At 38.5% G+C, this 22,178-nt stretch overlaps 1 pseudogene; it reads left to right on the forward strand.

Moving 5' to 3' along the window:
• Window positions 1-4,316: 4,316 nt before the first annotated feature.
• On the forward strand, window positions 4,317-4,875 carry LOC102276532 (CD2 antigen cytoplasmic tail-binding protein 2 pseudogene; annotated as a pseudogene).
• Window positions 4,876-22,178: the final 17,303 nt, after the last annotated feature.

The following is a 22,178-nucleotide window of genomic DNA, read 5'->3' on the forward strand; positions in this document are numbered from 1 at the left end:
TGGACAACCTTGGACAGGACATCAGTGTTTAAGGTGGAAACTTCTCCCACAAAATATGGCAAGGAAGGAGGAAGAAGACAAAGAATTATACCCAAAATCTCATAAAGCCAGGGCAGGTTAAATTCTTACTGCTGGTGTCACCCTGTGTCAGATTTTGACAAGATAAAAGTAATTCCCTTCAAACAAAATTTTGACATACAGGAAGGAGGCTTCTCTATCTACCTGACACCAATACAAGTAGGACTAGACCATCCTCGTGTTGTGACATGATGCTCTTAATTTTCTATGGCTCTAGTCCAGTCAGATTGATCTCAACATATACTGCCTGCAATGGAGAGTAGCAACATTTCATTCTATTGCTCAGGAACTTTTAATGAGTTTAGATAAAATGAGAGTAACAGGACAAAAAATAAAAACAATGTCAGCCACCAACTCTCTACTACCCTACTTCCCAGGCAATTTTAACCCTTCACTATTTTATTAAAGTCACAACTAGCCAGATAATGCTCAATAAATAACATTCATTCCTACCTCTGTGCCTTTATTCACTCTGGTTCATACGTCTTCCTTTCAAAAGTCTATCTTGCTGCTATATTTAGTCTCTCTCACCCTCTCCATGAAGTCTTCCTTTCCCAAACTTCTGGGGTAGTGGTTTTCAAACCTTAGCATACCTCAGAATCCCCTGTAGGGCTTGTTAAAACTAAGATTCCTGAGCCTCACCTGCAGTTTGAATCAGAAAGTTTGAGGCCTGAAAATTTGCATTTCTATCAAGTTCCCTGGAATGATGCTGATGCTGCTAGTGGTTTAGTATATCTAGCACTGGACTGTGTATTTTATATATTGTCATTTATTGTTCTTCAATTGATTTATGAACATATTATATAAGATTTTATGCTGGAATAAACCGAAAACCCAATGCAAACTGACTTAAACAAAAAGTAGATTTATTTTCTCACTTAACTGGATCATCCAGATATTGGTTGACCCAATACTTCAATGATGTTTCAAGGACTCAATTTCCTTACATCTTTCTGCTCTGACATCCTCAGTGTCAGCTTTATCCCAAAACTGGTTCTTCTCTTGGCAATCATACAGTTGCCAGCTACGATTAAGACTACATATTTCTTATTAATCTCCAAAGGGACACACAGACATCTTAGCAGTATTCCAAACAAAAGAATTAAAACTCACCCTCATTAGGTAACCTGAAACACATAGTCTATGAAGGACAGGGGTGGATATAACGAGGAAAATTTGAGTCTTGTTAGGAAGAGAATGTATCCTGTAAAGGCACCCAGCAAATGTCTACTACACAACTCAGCCAGAGTATAAAATCAACTAGGGCAGTGATGGCATCATCTGTAGCTCTTCTACCACACAGGGAACATTCAATAAAGGGATGACTTACTGCTTTTCAAAAAAAAATTCTACCAATTGATCGGGATATAGCCTTATAATATAGACAATCACTTAACTGAGTTCTGTTCCAGATCAACCAACTGTTTGTATTACACACAAAATATGTTGGTAAGAGCATTCTGTATTTTTCTTATATACATCTACATAAGCAAGCAAGAGTTCAGACTTTTATGTTAAAATGGAAAAAAAATTTGTTTACCATGAAAATACCTAATTCTCTATTTTTAAAAATTTTATGGAAGTACAGCTGTATAGGAAAGTGACTCAGTTATACATAAATATTCTTTTTCATATTCTTTTCCAATATAGTTTATCACAGGATATTGAACATAGTTCCCTATGCTATACAGTAGGACCTTATTGTTTTCCATTCTATGTGATAGTTTGCATCTGCTAATCCCAAACTCCCAATCCTTTTCTTCCCATCTAATTCCATTTAAAATTAATTTTTTATCCAAAACATTCATGAAAAACTAACTCCACGACCTCAACCAAAAGTTTGGGGTCTGACGATGAGGGTAGCTCTTATGGCCATGTACTATTGTAATTGTTAGAAAACTCTATTTTATATATTGAACTAAAAATCAGTTTCCTTAGAACTTTAACTTATTGATCTTCATTCTACTATTAGGGGCTATGCCAAACAAATCTTTCTTAGGGTACTGCCTGAACCTTAGGACATATGTTCGAATGTAGGTGTCTTATACACTGGAAATTAACAAGAGCATTTTTCATATGCTACTTCAAAGAAAAACAAATTTGAGAAAGCATGGTAAGTGGTTATATTAGTTTCCTGGGCTACCATAACAAAATTCCACAAACTAGGTGGCTCACAACAAAAGAAATGTATACTCTCACAGTTCTAGAGGCTAGATGTGCAAAATTAAGGTGTTAGCAGGACCATGCTCTTTCTGAAAGCTCTAGGGAAGAACCTTTCCTTTCCTCTTCCTAGTATCTGGTGGTGGCCTGCAATTCTTGGCTTTTCTTGGCAGCATCACTCCACTCTCTGCCTCGATCATTACATGGTCTTTTTCCTGTGCTCCTCTTTTGTATCTCTGTGATGGAAAAAGAGTCAAGAAAGATTCAAAAGGTAAGGACTCACATCCACCACTGTTGGCTCTGAATGGCTCTGAAGATGCAGGAAGCAGGCCACAAGCCAAGAAATGCAGGTGACCTCCACAAGCTGGATTGTCTATCAGCTGATAGCCAACAAGGAACTGAAAGGAGATGAATTCTACCAATAATCTGAGTAAGCAGAAAATGGAATCCCCCCAAAGCTTCCAGAAAGGAATCCTTCAGGAAACTTTAGTCCAGCAAGAGCCTTGTCAGACTTTTGACCTACAGAACCATAACATATTGAATTTGTGTTGTTTTAAGGCACTAAGTTTTTGGTAATTTGTTATAGCAACAATATAAAACTAATACAGTAGGTTAATAATAGTTATTTTATTATCATCATCATAATCTCTACCACTACCACCCACAGACCAAAAAGACATTAAGTCTCAGAATGATTAAGTATTATTCTTAAGGTCACATAGGTAGTAAGAAGCAGAGCAGGAATTTAAACAGAAGTATGCCAGACAGCTGAGGCCATGTTTATCACAATGCATCCCAAGAAACAGTGAGATCCCAAAGAAATAAATCTTAGAAGAAATAAAAATGACATTATCCCTGTGCATCTCACAGAGCATTTACAGTGATGCCAATAAATATAGGCAGGCAGATTTTCTGATCTTTGAAAATATCTGACTTCAAAAGCAGAGTTGGCTTTTAGAATAACTTTAGAATAACTATAGCATGAGCAAATGTTTATTTGTAAACCTTCTCTCCCTTTCTTTTCCTTAATAACTCCTTCATCCCTCTCTCCAATATCCAACCAATATAAAATATCTTCACAGAGCAAATGGCCAAGAATAGACAAAATGATCCTGAAAAGCTGAGATTTGCTCCCCTCTCCAAAATCTTAAAAACTTATAAAGTGACACTAACTAGGATGAGATAAGAAAATAGACCGATGGAATGGAGAATCCAGAACATAAAACTTTGCATATATGAAAACCAGATATATGACAGAGTTAGCCACTAAAGATCAGAAGGGAAATAATGGACTCTTTTATAAATGGTTCTGGGCCAACTATTTATATGGATGAAAAAATAAAACTGAATCCCTACATCACACCATATAAAATCAGTTGCAGATCAATTAAAGAAGGTTTCATTTGAAAGGTGAAGTTTAAAAAAAAATTTTAAGGGAAAATATTTTTTAGGATCTCAGGTTAGAGAAAACATTCTAAGTATATCAGTAAAATGCCTATCATAAAGAAAAGACTGATAAATCTGAAGCATCGAAATTGAGAACTTGTGTATCACAAGACACCACAAAGTAGTTAAAAAGCAACTTATAAACTTAGAGGAGATGAAATTAAGTCATGTAACTGGCAAAGAATTAGTATCAGAAAGACATGAACAATCCCTATAAATAGGGAAAACACAAATTGTGCAATAGAAAAATGGTCCAATGATATGAACAGGTTTTTGACCAAAGAAGAATTCTAAGTGGCCTATAAAACATGGGCTTCCCTTGTGGCTCAGCTGGTAAAGAATCCGCCTGCAATACAGACCTGGGTTCGATCCCTGGGTTGGTAAGATCCCCCTGGAGAAGGGAAAGTCTACTCACTCCAGTATTTTGGCCTGGAGAATTCTATGGACTGTATAGTCCATGGAGTTGCAAACAGTCAGACACAACTGAGCGATTTTCACTTTCTTTCACTTATAAAACATGAAAAGCAGGTGGTGGGTAGGTGGCCTGGATGCAGCCCTAGAGAAAACCTCTCTCCCTTTCTTCCCCCATCTTTTCCAGATCCTTAGTTTGGGGACAGTCCTTCTGTCCAGTCATGCCAAAGAGGAAAGTTACCTTCCAAAGTGTGAGAGATGAGGATTAGGAGGATAAAATCAGTGTCCCCAAGAAAAAATTAGTGGACCCTGTGGCTGGGGTAGGGGGTCCTGGGAGCCACTTCGAAGGCAAACACTCTTTGGACAGTGATGAGAAGGAGAATGATGATGAAGGGTCCAGCAAATATGACATATTGGCCTCAGAGGAGGTGGAAGGTCAGGAAGAAGCCACACTCTCCAGTGATGGAGGTGTGAGGATCATACTCTTCAAGCTGCAGGAGGAGATAGAGGAAGGTCACTTTGAGGCTGATGGCAACTATTTCTTGAACTGGGATGCTCAGATCTGAGACAGTTGGCCAGACAACATTGATTGGGTGAAGATCAGAGAGCAGCCTCTGTCAGACTCAGAGGATGATGACAGCTTGGCCAGATTCCAATGAGCACCCAAGCCCTACTGGAGGGAAGTCTAGAGCTGATGTTGCCAAGAGAGACAGTGGCTGGACACTGAGGCATCTGGGAACTTGAGGGGGAGGCAAAGGGGGCAAAACGCGGGCTAGGTAGCCCAGTTCCCCTCATGAAGGCTACTTTCAGGATGGGATTTATTGCTGGAAGCCGGATCCTCCTCGTCACCAGTTCTAGAAATCCAAACAGACTGACTTTGACCTCTACATCTGAGCCTACTGAGGGTGGTCCCTTCTTTCCTGGACTTTGTGGAGGAGGCTCTGGCTGTGTCAGGCAGTGAGGATGTTGGGGCCCACTTTTCAGTCAACTTCCTTTTCCCAATAAAAGTCTTTAGCTGTGTGTTTGGAGGGGAAACAAGAAAAGCCGCAAACCAATTTTAAGCAGAGAAACACAAAATAAAAACATAATGATATGAATTTTACAACAAAATTTATAATAAATTAAAAGTCTGTTAATAAACGTTGGTGAAGATGAGGAGTAACAAAACTTTTACACTCTGCTGATACACTGATATGAATTCTTTGGAAAAGCTGAATATGCTTATTCTCTATCATCAAGTAACTTCCTCTCCTATACACATACTCTAGAAAAATTCTTGAACATGTACAAGAAACATCTACAAGAATGTTTCAGGGAGGGAGACTCAAGGAAGGAGACATAGGTATACCTATGGCTGCCTCGTGTTGATATATGTCAGAAACCAACACAATATTGCAAAGCAATTATCCTCTAATTAAAAATAAATGTAAATAAAGAAGAAAAATGTTTCACAGCAGCATTTATAATGCCAAAACCTGAGAACAAACCACTTACTCATCAATAGGAAAAACTTAAATTATAAAATATGTGTACAATGGAATACTGAAAATGAATAAAATACATGCAATGACATAAAAGGATCTCTGAAATATACTGTTAATGAAATAAAGAAAGTCACAGTATTATTCCATCCCTATGAAGTGAAAAACATGCAAATATAAACAATATCTTTATAAATATATATATATATATATATATATATACACACACACATACATATGTATGTGATTTTTAAAACTGAAAAGAGCAAGAGGACAGTGAACACACAGTTCGGTACAGTTCCTTCCTATCATGAGGGTACAGCAGTTTTCAAGTGCACTGATAATGCTCTATTTCTTAAGCTAGCTGGTAGATATATGATGCTCATCTATTATTCTCTTGGATATATGACATTTTTATAAACATTTTATACATCAGTTGAGAAAATATGTATTTGAGAAGTGGTAGTCAAACTGTGCTTCATTGAACTGCCTAAAAGATGACTATAGGAGGGGGCAAAAGGATGCCAGAGGTGCGGGAGTGTTAAGGAGGAAAGACTCAGGACTCCCCAACTCTGACTTCACTCAGAGCAGCTGCAGCCTTCTGAATATAGAAAAAGGTTTGAAAACAACTTCAGGTAATTTGCAAAAAGAAGGGTGTGCACTGAGTCACAAGGTCCCCTTGTACACATATATTTGCTTATATATTAGCTATTTGGCAGAAGGCCAAAGAAATCAAAAGCCTAGGTAGCAGTTTGGCATATTTGGTCATGTTAGTTCATCACTCCCTTTGCAAAGTTGTTTTGTAAATAAGAATGAGAACACTTATTCTGTACAGTATGAAATGAAACTCTCACAAGAAGGGTGAGCCTCACTTTACAGTAGACTAGGTTCCCAAAAGGAGAGTACAAATGACATTTCTGTATAACCAGCTCTATCTTTCCACAAACAAATATGATCATTTCTAACATGATTTGTATCCATCTTTGAGTAGTTGTCACTACTGATTTAAACATACAAATATACCAAGATAATATAATATTTAAAGAAACAAAATGAGAAATTGATGGATATGGGAAGGCATTTTATAATGTTACAAATCACGTCCCTAATTCATCATGGCTTTTAACTTTGAACTTTCATGTTTAAATAAATGCTCTTATATACAAATACTTAAAGGATTCTGTATAAAAAGGATTTCCAAGTCCTACTGGATGACCTTGTATTCAGTAAAGGAACCACTCTATATTGTTCATCACAAACTAGTGTACCAATAGTGCGGGGAGATTCAGCAGTGTGTGACAAGATTTGGCGCATATCCTGGAACAAATTCCTGGGACTTCACTATTACTCAAAGACTTTAGGGGCAGGGAAAGATTCAAGTGACTTAATTAAGTAATCAAAAGCAGTATTTTTATTAAAACAAACATTCTTAAAAAGAAATCTATATTCATATAGTATTCTTATAATTTTAAAGTACAACTATTCAAAGGAATGTCTTACTTTCAAAAGTACTTAGAACTCTGCCCCTCTTATTCTCACAGTTAAAAGTTTACTCTTCTCTCCCATTATGGGTTACACTGTCAGAGAAGTTTGAGAGGCTAAATCTACAGCATCCAGGCTTCTGCCTTCAGGTACTACTGCGCTTGCACATGCCGTCATGTACATGCATGTTTTCCTTTTCCCCCATTCCAGATTAGTCTCTTTTTCCAGTTAAAGGCTGGTTCCCCCGCACCACTCCATCCCCACCCCGCGCTCCCAAAGCATAACAACAGAAGCCTGCTGCTGCTGCTGAGTCATGTCATTTGTGTCGGACTCTGTGCGACCCCATACACAGCAGCCCACCAGGCTCCCCCGTCCCTGGGATTCCAGGCAAGAACACTGGAGCAGGTTGCCATTTCCTTCTCCAATGCATGAAAGTGAAAAGTGAAAGTGAAGTCGCTCAGTTGTGTCCAACTCTTCATGACCCCATGGATTGCAGCCCACCAGGCTCCTCCATCCATGGGAGTTTCCAGGCAAGAGTACTGGAGTGGGTCGCCTAAGCAACCTCAGAACTGAAACACTTCAAATATTCACTCTCTCCTTCTGCTTGACTTTCTCAGTGGAACGGAAGTAGGTAATAAAGGGTAAAAATAGGGTGAGCTTGACGTACTTTTACTTCCTGTGGTCAGCAGAGTACAGCGCATGCGCTCCCTGGGCCAATAAGGTTCACTTCCGCTCCTCTTGTGCTGTTTGAGTGGAGTCATGGCGGACGCAGGGGGACGCTCTCTTTCTTTTGAGGAGAACCAGTATGATTCCACTGGGGGCGAATCTTTTCGAAATGAGCCAGAATCTGTTGAAAATCTTTTTTGGGACTTTAAAATAAATATTTTAGGTAAAAAGGATGAAACCATAATATATTTCTGTGACAAATGCGAATTACCGATTAGAATCTATGGGCGGATGATTCCATGCAAGCATGCTTTTTGCTACTCTTGTGCTATTTTACATGGAAAAGAAAGGGATATGATGTGCCCAGCCTGTGGTAATTCTGTGCAGAAAATTCAGAAGCATAGTCAAGGTTCTCTCTTTGTGTGTAGCACTGTTCAAGGATGCAAGAGATCCTATTTATCTCAGAGAGACTTAGAGGCTCATATCAACTTCCGCCACGTGAGAGCTGGAAACTCCGTTCCCCGTACTTAACTTGAAACTGTTCATTCAGCATTTTGTCCCACCACGAGCTAAAATCTATAATTATCTTAAAAAGCTACCAGACAAGCATCATATGAACCATATTATACCAAAGCAATACTTTATGATACCACCACCTTCTTTGCAAAGGAGTTGCTGAAGCCACATAATCAGCCACAAGATACTCATGCTCCTACAGCAGAATTAATTGTCCGTGGCTTCATCTCTACATCTTTCAATGAGTGAAGAAACTGACTCAAAAAGTCTTTTTGTCACAACAAGAAAACAAAGTGATTTAATGACTGTTCCTATTCAGACTGATACAGATTCAGGTACCTGAGAAACTACCTCCTGTCTCTGCAACTGCTCACCATCGTCCTGAATATCATAGTCAACCAGTGGCATTGAACTCTCATCACACTGTGCCATCACAGTGATATTCTATACCACACTACCTCCTCTGCCATCAATATGTCATCCAAGGGCACATCATTCCCAGGCCATAGGTACTTTTCACTTGATTCATAGCCAAGTTTCAGATACGTCAGTGACTTCTATTCCACCGCCTTCTGCATAGACATCTTATTGCTCAGATGCCACCTTGTACGAAAAATTTCCACCAGGATCTGTCTCACCTCAACAGGGTAATCCACCTGTAAGTATACACCCTTCTCACCATTATAATGCTTACTCTTTACCCCAGTTTACCTAAGATCAAGGAACTCTGAGCACTTCATTCATATTACTAGGGGAAGTAAGTCATAGTATGTGCCCTGTACACGTTCCACCATGAAAACAGAACTCTGTTTTGCCTTTTTCAAACCTCATTTCTTGGACTACATTTCCTAGATCACACAAGATATAAACCATGTTACCAGTAGTAATATTATTTTAAACAGAAGATTCGATGGAGGCAGGGAAGTATTGTCAACCATCTAATTAAGCTTTGAACATTTGGGGAAAGAAAAGCACCTCTTACAGGAGTGGCTATTAAAAAAAAAAAAGAAATGGCTATAAAACATTTAAAACCACTTGAAACGGTTTTAAGGCTTGATCTTGGGAGTGATTTTAAGTACTTTACTATAGTACAGATAAGCGGCTCAATTGAGAATAACTATGCTTTAACAACTTTGTTCCTGTAGTATGGTAAACTGACCCAGAAGTGACCATTTGCAATATTATTTCCAGAGGCACTGGGGGGTGGTGCTGTGTTTTTCTTTCAAAAGTGTTGTTTTTGTTAAATTCAATATTTACTTTTTCTTGTGATATATTTTCCTAACCTAGAGAAGGAAATGGCAACCCACTCCAGTATTCTTGCCTGGATAATCCCGTGGACAGAGGAGCCTGGCAGGCTACAGTCCATGAGGTTGAAAGAGTCAGACACGACTTAGTGACTTACCTGACTGACTAATTTGGGTAAAAACAAATTTCAACATGCTCGTAAAAAAACATAAATCTGTCTCCTTATAACTTGTACCATTCTTGTTTCTAGGCCCAAATTGCTTTTTCTTTACTGTAACTTAGGCTGTGTGACCCAAACCATCTTCAGGCTGAGCCCTGCCCTGGATTCTTGATATCACACAAACCAGCAGTATTTAAGCAGCTCTAGCCCAGATCTGTCAAATCCAGCATTAAATCCCTCTTACTACTCCAACCCTGATTTTTTTTTTTTTTTAAGATATGAATGACTTTTATTTTTTTATTAATTTACTTTAATTGGAAGATAATTTCTTTACAATATTGTGGTGGGTTTTGTCATACATTGACATGAATCACCCATGGGTGCATGTGTCCCCCCCATCCTGAACACTCCCTGCCAATCTCCCTCCCCACCCCATTCCTCTGGACTGTCCCAGAGCACCAGCTTTGAGTGCCCTTCTTCATGCATTGAACTTGCACTGGTTATCTGTTTTACATATGGCAATATACATGTTTCAATGCTATTCTCTCAAATCATCCCACCCTTGCCTTCTCCCACATAGTCCAAAAGTCTATTCTTTACATCTTTGTCTCTTTTGCTGCCTTGCACATAGGATCATCATTACCATCTTTCTAAATTCCATATATATGTGTTAACATACTGTACTGTTATTTCTCTTTTTGACTTACTTCACTGTGTATAATAGGCTCCAGTTTCATCCACCTCTTTAGAACTGACTCAAATGTGTTCTTTTTCATAGCTGAGTAATATCCCATTGTGTATATGTACCACAACTTCCTTATCCATTGAACTGCCGATGGACACCTATGTTGCTTCCATATCCTAGCTGTTGGAAACAGTGCTAAATGAGCATTGGGGTACATGTGTCTCTTTCAGTTCTGGTTTCCTCGATGTGTATGCCCAGCAGTGGGATTGCTGGATCATATGGCAGTTCTATTTCCAGTTTTTTAAGGAATCTCCACACTGTTTCCCCATAGTAGCTGTACCAGTTTGCATTCTCACTAACAGTTTAAGAGGGTTTCCTTTTCTCCACACCCTCTCTAGCAATTGTTTGTAGACTTTTTGATGGCAGCCATTCTGAATGGTGTGAGATGATACCTCATTGTGGTTTTGATTTGCATTTCTCTAATAGTCAGTGACGTTGAGCATCTTTTCATGTATTCATGTGTTTATTAGCCATCTGTATGTCTTCTTTGGGGAAATGTCTGTTCTTTGGCCCACTTTTTGATTGAGTTGTTCATTTTTCTGGAATTGAGCTGCATGAGCTGCTTGTATATTTTGGAGATTAATTCTTTGTCAACTGTCTCATTTGCTATTTTCTCCCATTCTGAAGTCTGCCTTTTCACGTTGATTATAGTTTCCTTCACTGTACAAAAGCTTTTAAGTTTAATTAGGTCCCATTTATTTTTGTTTTTATTTCCATTACTCTGGGAGGTAGGTTATAGAGAATCTTGCTGTGATTTTTGTCAGAGATTGTTCTGCCTATGTTTTTCTTTAAGAGTTTCATAGTTTCTGGTCTTACATTTAGATCTTTAATTCATTTTGAGTTTACTTTTGTGTATGGTGTTAGAAAGTATTCTAGTTTCCTTCTTTTATAGGTGGTTGGCCAGTTTTCCCAGCACCACTTGTTAAAGAGATTGTCTTTTCTCCATTATGTATTTTTGCCTCCTTTGTGAAAATTATTGTGTCCATAGGTGTGTGGATTTATCTCTGGGCTTTCTATTTTGCTCCATTGATCTATATTCTTTTGTGCCAGTACCACACTGTCTGGATAATTATAGCCTTGTAGTATAGTCTGAAGTCAGGAAGGTTGATTGCTCCAGTTCCATTCTTCTTTCTTAAGATTGCTTTGGCTATGTGAGGTTTTTTGCATTTCCATACAAATTGTGAGGTTATTTGTTCTAGTTCTGTGAAAAATACCATTGGTAGTTTGATAGGAATTGCATTGAATCTATAGATTGCTTTGGGTAATATATTTATTTTCACTATATTGATTCTTCCAATCCACGAACATGGTATATTTCTCCATCTATTTGTGTCATCTTTGATTTCTTTCATCAGTGCTTTATACTTTTCTATATACATATGTCTTTTGTTTCTTAGATAAATTTATTCCTAAGTATTTTATTCTTTTAGTTGCAATAGTGAATGGGATTGTCTCTTTAATTTCTCTGTTTTTTCACTGTTTGTGTATAGGAATGCAAGGGATTTCTGTGTATTAATTTTATGCCTTTAAACTTTGCTATGTTCATTGATTAGCTCTAGTAGTTCTCTGGTGGAGTCTTTAGGGTTTTCTATGTAGAGGATTATGTAATCTGCAGTGAGAGTTTTACTTCTTTTCCAATCTGGATTCCTTTTATTTCTTTTTCTCTGATTGCTGTGGCTAGGACCTCCAAAATTATGCTGAATAGTAGTGGTGAGAGTGTGCACCCTTGTTTTGTTCCTGATTTTAGAGGAAATGCTTTCAATTTTTTGCCATTGAGGGCAATGGTCACTGTGGGTTTGTCTTATATTGCTTTTGTCATGTTGAGTTATGTTGCTTCTATGCCTGCTTTCTGCAGAGTTCTTATCATAAATGGGTGTTGAATTTTGTCAAAGGCTTTCTCTGCATCTATTGAGATAATAATATGGTTTTTATCTTTCAATTTGTTAATGTGGTGTATCACATTGATTGATTTGTGAATATTGAAGAATCCTTGCATCCCTGGAATAAAGCCCACTTGGTCATGATGTATGATCTTTTTAATATGTTGTTAGATTCTATTTGCTAAAATTTTGTTGAGGATTTTGCATCTATGTTCATCAGTGATATTGGCCTGTAGTTTGCTTTTTTGGTGGCATCTTTGTGTGGTTTTGGTATTAGGGTGATAGTGGCTTCATGGAATGAGTTTGGGAGTTTACCTTCCTTTGAAATTTTCTGGAAGAGTTTGAGTAGGTTAGGTGTTAGCTCTTCTCTAAATTTTTTGGTAGAATTCACCCGTGAAGCCATCTGGTCCTGGGCTTTTGTATGTTGGAAGATTTTTTATTACAGTTTCAATTTCCACACCTGTGATGGATCTGCAAAGATTTTCCATTTCTTCCTGATTTAGTTTTGGGAGGTTATACTTTTCTAAGAAATTTGTGCATTTCTTCCAAGTTGTCCAATTTTATTGGCATATAATTGCTCATGTCATCTCTTATGATCTTTTGTATTTGTGTTGTCTGTTGTGATTTCTCCATTTTCATTCCTAATTTTGTTGATTTGATTCTTCTCCCTTTTTTTCTTGATGATTCTGGCTAACAGTTTGTCTATTTTATTTATCTTCTCAGAGAACCAGCTTTTAGTTTTGTTGATCTTTGCCATATTCTCCTTCATTTCTTTTTATTTCTGCTTTGATTTTTATAATTTCTTTGCTTCTACTAACCTTAGGTTTCTTTAATTCTTCTTTCTAGTTGCTTTGGGTATAAAGTTAGATTGTTTATTTGATTTTTGTTTCTTGAGATAGGCTTGTATTGCTATGAAACTCCCTCTTAGCACTGCTTTTACTGAATCCCATAGGTTTGGGGTTGTCATCTTTTCATTTTCATTTCTTTCTATGAATATTTTGATTTTCTTTTTGCTTTCTTTCATGATCTATTGGTTATTCAGAAGCTTGTTGTTTAGCCTCTATGTTTTTTATAGTTTTTTTCCTGTAGTTGACATCTAATCTTATTGCATTGTGATCAGAAAAGATTGAAATGATTTCAGTATTTTTTTTTTTAATTTACCAATGCTAGATATATGACCCAGGATGTGATCTATCCTGGAGAATGTTCCATGTGCACTTGAGAAAAAGGTAAAATCCATTTTTTGGGGGGTGGAACGCCCTGTACATATCAATTAGGTCTAACTGGTCCATTGTATCATTTAAAGCTTGTGTTGCCTTGCTAATTTTGTTTGGTTGATCTATCCATAGGTGTGAGTGGCATATTGAAGTCCTCCACTCTTATTGTATTAATTTCCCCTTTCATACTTATTAGCATTTGCCTTACATATTGAGGTGCCCCTATGTTGGGTGCATTTATAATTGTTATATCTTCTTCTTAGATTGATCCTTTGACCATTATGTAGTGTCCTTCTTTGTCTCTTATCACGGTCTTTATTTCAAAGTCTATTTTATCTGATATGAGCATTGCAACTCTTGCTTTCTTTTGGTCTCCATTTGCATGAAGTATCTTTTTCTAGCCCTTCACTTTCAGTCTGTCTGTGTCCCTAGGCTTGAGGTGGATCTCTTGTAGACAGCATATATAGGGGTCTTACTTTTGTATCCATTTGGCCAGTCTTTGTCTTTTGGTTGGAGCATTTAACCCATTTACATTTAAGGTAATTATTGATAAGTATGATCATGTTACCATATATTTTTGTTGTTTTGGATTTTTTTTATATAAATCTTTTCTGTGTTTCCTGTATAGAGACAATCCTTCAGCATTTGTTGGAGAGCTGATTTGGTGGTGCTGAATTCTCTCACCTCTTGCTTGTCTGTAAAGTTTTTTATTTCTCCTTCATATCTGAATGAGATCCTTGCTGGGTACAATAATATTGGTTGTAGGTTTTTCTTTCATCACTTTAAGTATGTCCTGCCATTCCCTTCTAGCCTAAAGAGTTTCTATTGAAAGATCAGCTGTTATCCTTATGGGGATTCTCTAGTGTGTTATTTGTTGCTTTTCCCTTGATGCTTTTAATATAAGCTCTTCGTGTTTAACTTTCATTAGTTTGATTAATATGTATCTTGGGGTGTTTCACCTTGGGTTTATCCTGTTTGGGACTCTCTGGGTTTCTTGGACTTGGGTGGCTACTTCCCTGCCTATTTTGAGGAAGTTTTTGACTATTATCTCAAGTATTTTCTCATGCCCTTTCTTTATGTCTTCTTCTTCTAGGACACCTATGATTCAAATGTCCAACCCTGATCTTATGTCCCAGTTTTAATGGGGCACTGCTCCTTTCCTATGTTAAAAGATGAACTGAGGCATATTAAAAGTTTTAGAGTTTATCTAAGTAAAAATGAATTCAAATCAGGCAGCCTTCAATTTAACAAGGAGGAGATCTGAGGAGCTGTATAAAAAGAGCAACTTTTATAGGCAGAAGGAAATAGGAACAAGGATGTTATCCTAGGCAAAAAAGCAGATTGTTTATTGCAAGTTTACTTTCCCTTAAACATTGGCAGGGATTAGTTAGATTACGCACTTGGTATTGGTAAGGTGATTAGATTAAGATTCCATTCATTGGAAAGCCAAAGCTATAATTGGGCTCCCCTTGTAGCTCAGATGGCAAAGAATCTGGCTGCAATTCAGGAAACCCAGGTTTAGTCCCTGGGTCAGGAAGATCCCCTGAAGAAGGGAATGGCAACCCACTCCAGTATTCTTGCCTGGAGAGAATCCCATGGACAGAGGAGCTTGGCAGATTACAGTCCATAGGGTCGAAAAGAGTTGGACATGACTAAAGTGACTGAGCAGAGAAGGCGATGGCACCCCACTCCAGTACTCTTGCCTAGAAAATCCCATGGATGGAGGAGCCTGGTAGGCTGCAGTCCATGGGGTCATGAAGAGTCAGACATGACTGAAGCGACCTAGCAGCAGCAGTAGCAGCACTAAAGTGACTGAATCTGCAAGGAGCCATTTGTTTGAACAGTAAACAAGCAAGAGTGGTACCCTGTCTCCCTGTCTGTGGGGATTTAGTTCTAAGACTTAACTTCTTGCTTGAAAAAGAATGAGAAATTTTATTTTTCCTCTGATAGATACAACTGATGTGTATGTAATGGGTTAACATTTATATATACATATTAATGGGTCAAAAAGTATATAAAAGGATAAGAGTTCTTTTTTTTTTTTTTTTTTGGTCTCTGCAGTCTATTGCAGAGGAAGAAATTTTTCTCTACGCTTCTAGATTTTTTGATTGGTCCAAGAATTAAATGACACAGGTTAACAGCAGTAAAAAAAAATCACACAAAAGTTTAAAAAACCCATATATACATGGGAGAGACTCAGGAAAAATAAGTAATTGGCGAAAATGGTCAAAGCCATTACCTTAAATACCATCTTCAGCTAAAGACAGAAGAGGATGTTGTGGGTATTGGTTTGAGACTTCAAAGGGAAGGAAAGCAAGTCACATAGAGATGGAAAAACAAATATTTTGTAAACAAATGCTCTTGAGCCACACAGAAAAAGTGGGACACAGAGTACAAACTGATTTTTAGGCCCTGCCTAGAGTTTCCCTTAAGACAATCAGTTTCTACTCTGCGTCCCATTGTTTCTGTGGCTCTGCCTAGAGTTTCCCCTAGGTTTTTCTTGGTGGCTCAGTCAGTAAAGAGTCTGCCTGCAATACGGAAGAACCAGGTTCAGTCCCTGGATTGGGAACATCCTCTGGAGAAGGAAATGGCAACCCACTCAAGTATTCTTGGCTGGAGAATTCCATGGACAGAGGAGCCTGGTGGGCTTCAGTCCATGGGGTAACAAAAAGTCAGATATGACTGAGCAACTAACACTTTCACTTTCAGAGTTTCCCCTACCACACCTTGCCCATATCATTTGCAGCTATCTCAGTGATAATACTATTCCAGAGCAAATCCACTATCTACATTCCTTTAGGCAGTTTGAAGGAAAGTCAAAGTTTCTTTTAAGGCCCCAAGACTCTTTGGGGCCTTAAAAATAATCAGCTTAAATTAATTCTCATGCCAAAGAGACACATTTTAGGGTGGTGAATTGTGTTCCCCTAGGTTCGTGACATTGTACAGGAGACAGGGATCAAGACCATCCCCATGGAAAAGAAATGCAAAAAAGCAAAATGGCTGTCTGGGGAGGCCTTACAAATAGCTGTGAAAAGAAGAGAAGGGAAAAGCAAAGGAGAAAAGGAAAGATACAAACATCTGAATGCAGAGTTCCAAAGAATAGCAAGAAGAGATAAGAAAGCTTTCCTCAGCGATCAATGCAAAGATATAGAGGAAAACAACAGAGTGGGAAAGACTAGAGATCTCTTCAAGAAAATTAGAGATACCAAGGGAACATTTCATGCAAAGATGGGCTTGATAAAGGACAGAAATGGTATGGACCTAACAGAAGCAGAAGATATTAAGAAGAGGTAGCAAGAATACACAGAAGAACTGTATAATAAAGATGTTCATGACCCAGATAATCACAATGGTGTGATCACTCACCTAGAGCCAGATATCCTGGAATGTGAAGTCAAGTGGGCCTTAGAAGGCATCACTGTGAACAAAGCTAGTGGAGGTGATGGAATTCCAGTTCAGCTATTTCAAATCCTGGAAGATGATGCTGTCAAAGTACTCACTCAATATGCCAGCAAATTTGGAAAACTCAGCAGTGGCCACAGGACTGGAAAAGGTCAATTTTCATTCCAACCCCAAAGGAAGGCAATGCCAAAGAATGCTCAAACTACCGGACAATTGCACTCATCTCATACGTTAGTAGGGTAATGCTCAAAATTCTCCAAGCCAGGCTGCAGCAATACATGAACCGTGAACTTCCAGATTTCAAGCTGGTTTTAGAAAAGGCAGAGGAACCAGAGATCAAATTGCCAACATCCGGTGGATCACTGAAAAAGCAAGAGAGTTCCAGAAAAGCATCTATTTCTGCTTTACTGATTATGACAAAGCCTTTGACTGTGTGGATCACAATAAACTGTGGAAATTTCTGAAAGAGATGGGAATACCAGACCACCTGACCTGTCTCTTGAGAAACCTATATGCAGGTCAGGAAGCAACAGTTAGAAATGGACATGGAACAACAGACTGGTTCCAAATAGGAAAACGCTGTATATTGTCACCCTGCTTTTTTAACTTATATGCAGAGTACATCATGAGAAACGCTGGGCTGGAAGAAGCACAAGCTGGAATCAAGATTGCCAGGAGAAATATCAATAACCTCAGATATGCAGATGACACCACCCTTATGGCAGAAAGTGAAGAGGAACTAAAAAGCCTCTTGATGAAAGTGAAAGTGGAGAGTGAAAAAGTTGGCTTAAAGCTCAACATTCAGAAAACGAAGATCATGGCATCTGGTCCCACCACTTCATGGGAAATAAATGGGGAAACAGTGTCAGACTTTATTTTTTTGGGCTCCAAAATCACTGCAGATGGTGACTGCAGCCATGAAATTAAAAGACGCTTACTCCTTGGAAGGAAAGTTATGACCAACCTAGATAGCATATTCAAAAGCAGAGACATTACTTTGCCAACAAAGTCCATCTAGTCAAGGCTATGGTTTTTCCAGTGGTCATGTATGGATGTGAGAGTTGGACTGTAAAGAAAGCTGAGCGCCAAAGAATTGATGCTTTTGAACTGTGGTGTTGGAGAAGACTCTTGAGAGGCCCTTGGACTGCAAGGAGATCCAACCAGTCCATTCTAAAGGAGATCAGTCCTGGGTGTTCTTTGGAAGGATTGATGCTAAAGCAAAAACTCCAATACTCTGACCACTTCATGCAAAAAGTTGACTCACTGGAAAAGCCTCTGATGCTGGGAGGGATTGGGGGCAGGAGGAGAAGGGGATGACAGAGGATGAGATGGCTGGATGGCATCACCAACTCGATGGACATGAGTTTGGGTGAACTCCGGGAGTTGGTGACGGACAGGGAGGCCTGGCGTGCTGGGATTCATGGGGTCGCAAAGAGTTGGACACAACTGAACGACTGAACTGACAAATCTCTTTTAGCAGATTGACTGTGCTCCACATTGCAGTCTGATTTAATGCTTATCAATTAATAAACCCTGTCATTTTCCTCCATGTTTTATAGAGAGGTTTTATTGGGTTGGCAGGAAATTTTATACTTAATTGTTATTTCCCCAACAATTTGACAATGAGGATAGGACCCATCTAGCAGTTCCCAAATTGGGTGGATCAACTCAAAGTCTTGTGGCCATACAACAGTCATGTCAGAGACCCTGAATTAAAAAATTCTTTTTAGTACTCCATTCTTGGGATACTAGCCAGATGAATTACATTTTCCAAATTTAAGATTGTATCATTAAGTATAAGTGATCAGTTCAGTTCAGTTGCTCAGTCGTGTCCAACTCTTTGCGACCCCATGAACTGCAGCATGCCAGGCCTCCCTGTCCATCACCAACTCCCAGAGTCCACCCAAACCCATGTCCATTGAGTCAGTGATGCTATCCAATCATCTCATCCTCTGTTGTCCCCTTCTCCTCCTGCCTTCAATCTTTCCAGGCATCAGGGTCTTTTCAAATGAGTCAGCTCTCCGTATCAGGTGGCCAAAGTATTGGAGTTTCAGCTTCAACATCAGTCCTTCCAATGAACACCCAGGACTGATCTCCTTTAGGATGGACTGGTTGGATCTCCTTGCAGTCCAAGGGACTCTCAAGAGTCTTCTCCAACACCACAGTTCAAAAGCATCAATTCTTCGGCACTCAGCATTCATCACAGTCCAACTCTCACATCCAGACATGACTACTGGAAAAACCATAGCCTTGACTAGACAGACCTTTGTTGACAAAGTATGTCTCTGCCTTTTGGTATGCTATCTAGGTTGGTCATAACTTTCCTTCCAAGGAGTAAGCGTCCTTTAATTTCATGGCTACAATCACCATCTGCAGTGATTTTGGAGCTCCCCAAAATAAAGTGAGTTTGAGTGAACTCTGGGAGTTGGTGATGGACAGGGAGGCCTGGTGTGCTGCAATTCACGGGGTCCCAAAGAGTCGGACATGACTGAGTGACTTAACTAACTAAAAATAAAGTCAGCCACTGTTTCCCCATCTATCTCCCATGAAGTGACGGGACCAAATGCCGTGATCTTAGTGTTCTGAATGTTGAGCTTTAGGCCAACTTTTTCACTCTCCTCTTTCACTTTCATCAAGAGGCTCTTTAGTTCTTCACTTCTGCCATAAGGGTGGTATCATCTGCATATCTGAGGTTATTAATATTTCTCCTGGCAATCTTGATTCCAGCTTGTGCTTCTTCCAGCCCAGTGTTTCTCATGATGTACTCTGCATATAAGTTAAATAAGCAGGGTGACAATATACAGCCTTGACATACTCCTTTTCCTATTTGGAACCAGTCTGTTGTTCCATGTCCAGTTCTAACTGTTGCTTCCTGACCTGCATACAGGTTTCTCAAGAGGCAAGTCAGGTGGTCTGCTATTCCCATCTCTTTCAAAATTTTCCAGTTTATTGTGATCCACACAGTCAAAGGCTTTGGCATAGTCAATAAAGCAGAAATAGATGTTTTTCTGGAACTCTCATGCTTTTTTGATTTTTTTCTGCTATTGTTTTACCAGATCCTAATCAAATAGATGATCATAATTCTACAATGATAATAGAAGAAAACACTAGGCCCCAGTCTGATTTATTTGATAATCATTTTGAGGGCAGCTCTCGTGTTGACTTACAGGTCATTTACCAGAGACCAAAGTGGCCAGTTTAAGGCTTTCTTTGCTATGGTGACTTATCATGAAGTTTGTGTCTGGTATTAAGTTAGCACAAGTAGATAAGTTAATAGCCATCATTAGAGTTGAAATCCTTGGTTCTACTGTAGCTAAATGTGTGTTTGATGTCTGTAATGCAACAGAGAAAATTTAGAAAAATTGGAGGTTCTTGGTTTCTATGAGAACTGAAACATCTTGTGGAGATTTGAAAGCTGATTTGTTAGAGGCTTTTCAACTGCCTATTCAGATTATCGGTAATCTATTGCAGAGGTCATACGGGGCAAAATGATGCAATTTGTGAAGGCAATGATTATGCTGAAAGAGCTGCAGAAGCCACTATTAAAACATGACAGACTCCAAATATAGAAGCCCCATTTCTAATACTAGAAACCTCTATCCATCTTCTAAAACAAGCTTCACAAAGGGAAATGAACAAATGGATTGAAAAGGGGGCTACAAGAAATTCAACCAGACTATAGGAATTACTAACAAAATGATTCCTGTATCACAGTTTTTATTTGCTTGATTAGTTTATTATGTTATAAACAAAATCAAACTGAAAAGGAGTTTTTAAAGGCACTAGACTAATACTACATCTATCAAAAAGATGAAATTATTCAAAACATATTAAAGAGTTTTGTTATTTGTCAGCAGAAATCTTTACAGACCACTCCCAATGTAGATGCAGAAAGTTTTCCCTGACCAACTTTACCAGGAACCCAGTGGCACTTAGATTTCATAGAATTGAGGCCTATGGAAGGTAGATTTTGTCTAGTGGTGTATGTATGATGTCTTTTCCCTCTTCAAAACCAGTTCCTCAGGCATTGGGGTAAAGTCCCTCTTCATGCACATAATCCCCACTGTTGAGATACCAGAGCTTATTCAATCAGATGGAAGAGATCATTTTATGTCTATTGTTGTTGAAGAATTATGCAAATATTTGCAAACTCCAAAAAGCTATCATATTCCAAGTAGAATAAAAAACTCAAACTCTAACAAATTCATTGGCTGAGATTCAGTGATCTATGGGTAAAATGGCCTAGAGAGTTACCAGTAGTTTTGTTAAAAGTTAGAGCAGCTCTTGCAAGCAATAATGTTCTCTCTTAGAACTTACATTTGGCAGGTCTGTGAATGTGGGTCTGAAATCACTTCCTCCACTTTGATTTAACTGAATTCTCTCATTATCATGTTTGATACCTAAAATGGCTTTTATCTTCCCTAGAAACCCTGAGACAAAGTCAGAAGACCCTAGAGGGACCTACTGGAAGAAGTCTGCCACTCCTGTTCAACTGAACAATTTAGTTTCCATAAAAGTGCTCTGGAGAAAAGATGCATTGTCACCATGCAGAGGGGCCACTTCAGGTGCTACTGATCACCCAAATGGCCAAAGTGAAAGAAAACCCATTTAGGTTCATGCTTCCCACATGAAGCCAGCTCTTCAAGAGGACTCAACTGTGGTCTGCAAAAATGACTTGAAACTTAAATTTTCTGGAATAAATGGTGTTGGTACTGAACTCACCTGAAAGGAGGTATTAAAGAACTTATTACTATTCTCAGACTGGACTGCCTTGTTATCTTAGTCAAAATATTAAGGAATAGTAGTATAATAGTGAATTATTTGTTGTTTCATTACTCTTAGAATCACATTTTACTAGCAAGCAAGCCGGTTATTTGTTACACCACTTCAGTACTCCCATAATGGTTCATAGAGTCACACATTTCTCATCGGCTCTGAATTGTACTCCCAGTATGGACAGGGCCTGGGCTTGTAAATCCAACAATTTGATTATTGGCATTAAAAAATAGAACTGTATTCATTACAAACTTTTTATAATATTAAGGTGAAAATAACTAATATGCATCCAGATACTGAAGCCCCAAATTTGACACAAATGTTTTGTTAACTAGCCTGATTGTAAGAGTGGTATATATGATTAGTAATATATGATTATATGATTACTAATAGAAATGATTACTATATATGTAGGTATTAGTAATAGAAATGATTAATATATATGATTATTAATAGACAGGAAGCTGGCATTTATGGATAGAGACAACAGAAGACAGGTATAATGTCACTGTT

Source organism: Bos mutus, chromosome X, assembly GCF_027580195.1.
Source record: "Bos mutus isolate GX-2022 chromosome X, NWIPB_WYAK_1.1, whole genome shotgun sequence".
In the NCBI taxonomy this organism is placed as follows: Eukaryota; Metazoa; Chordata; class Mammalia; order Artiodactyla; family Bovidae; genus Bos; species Bos mutus.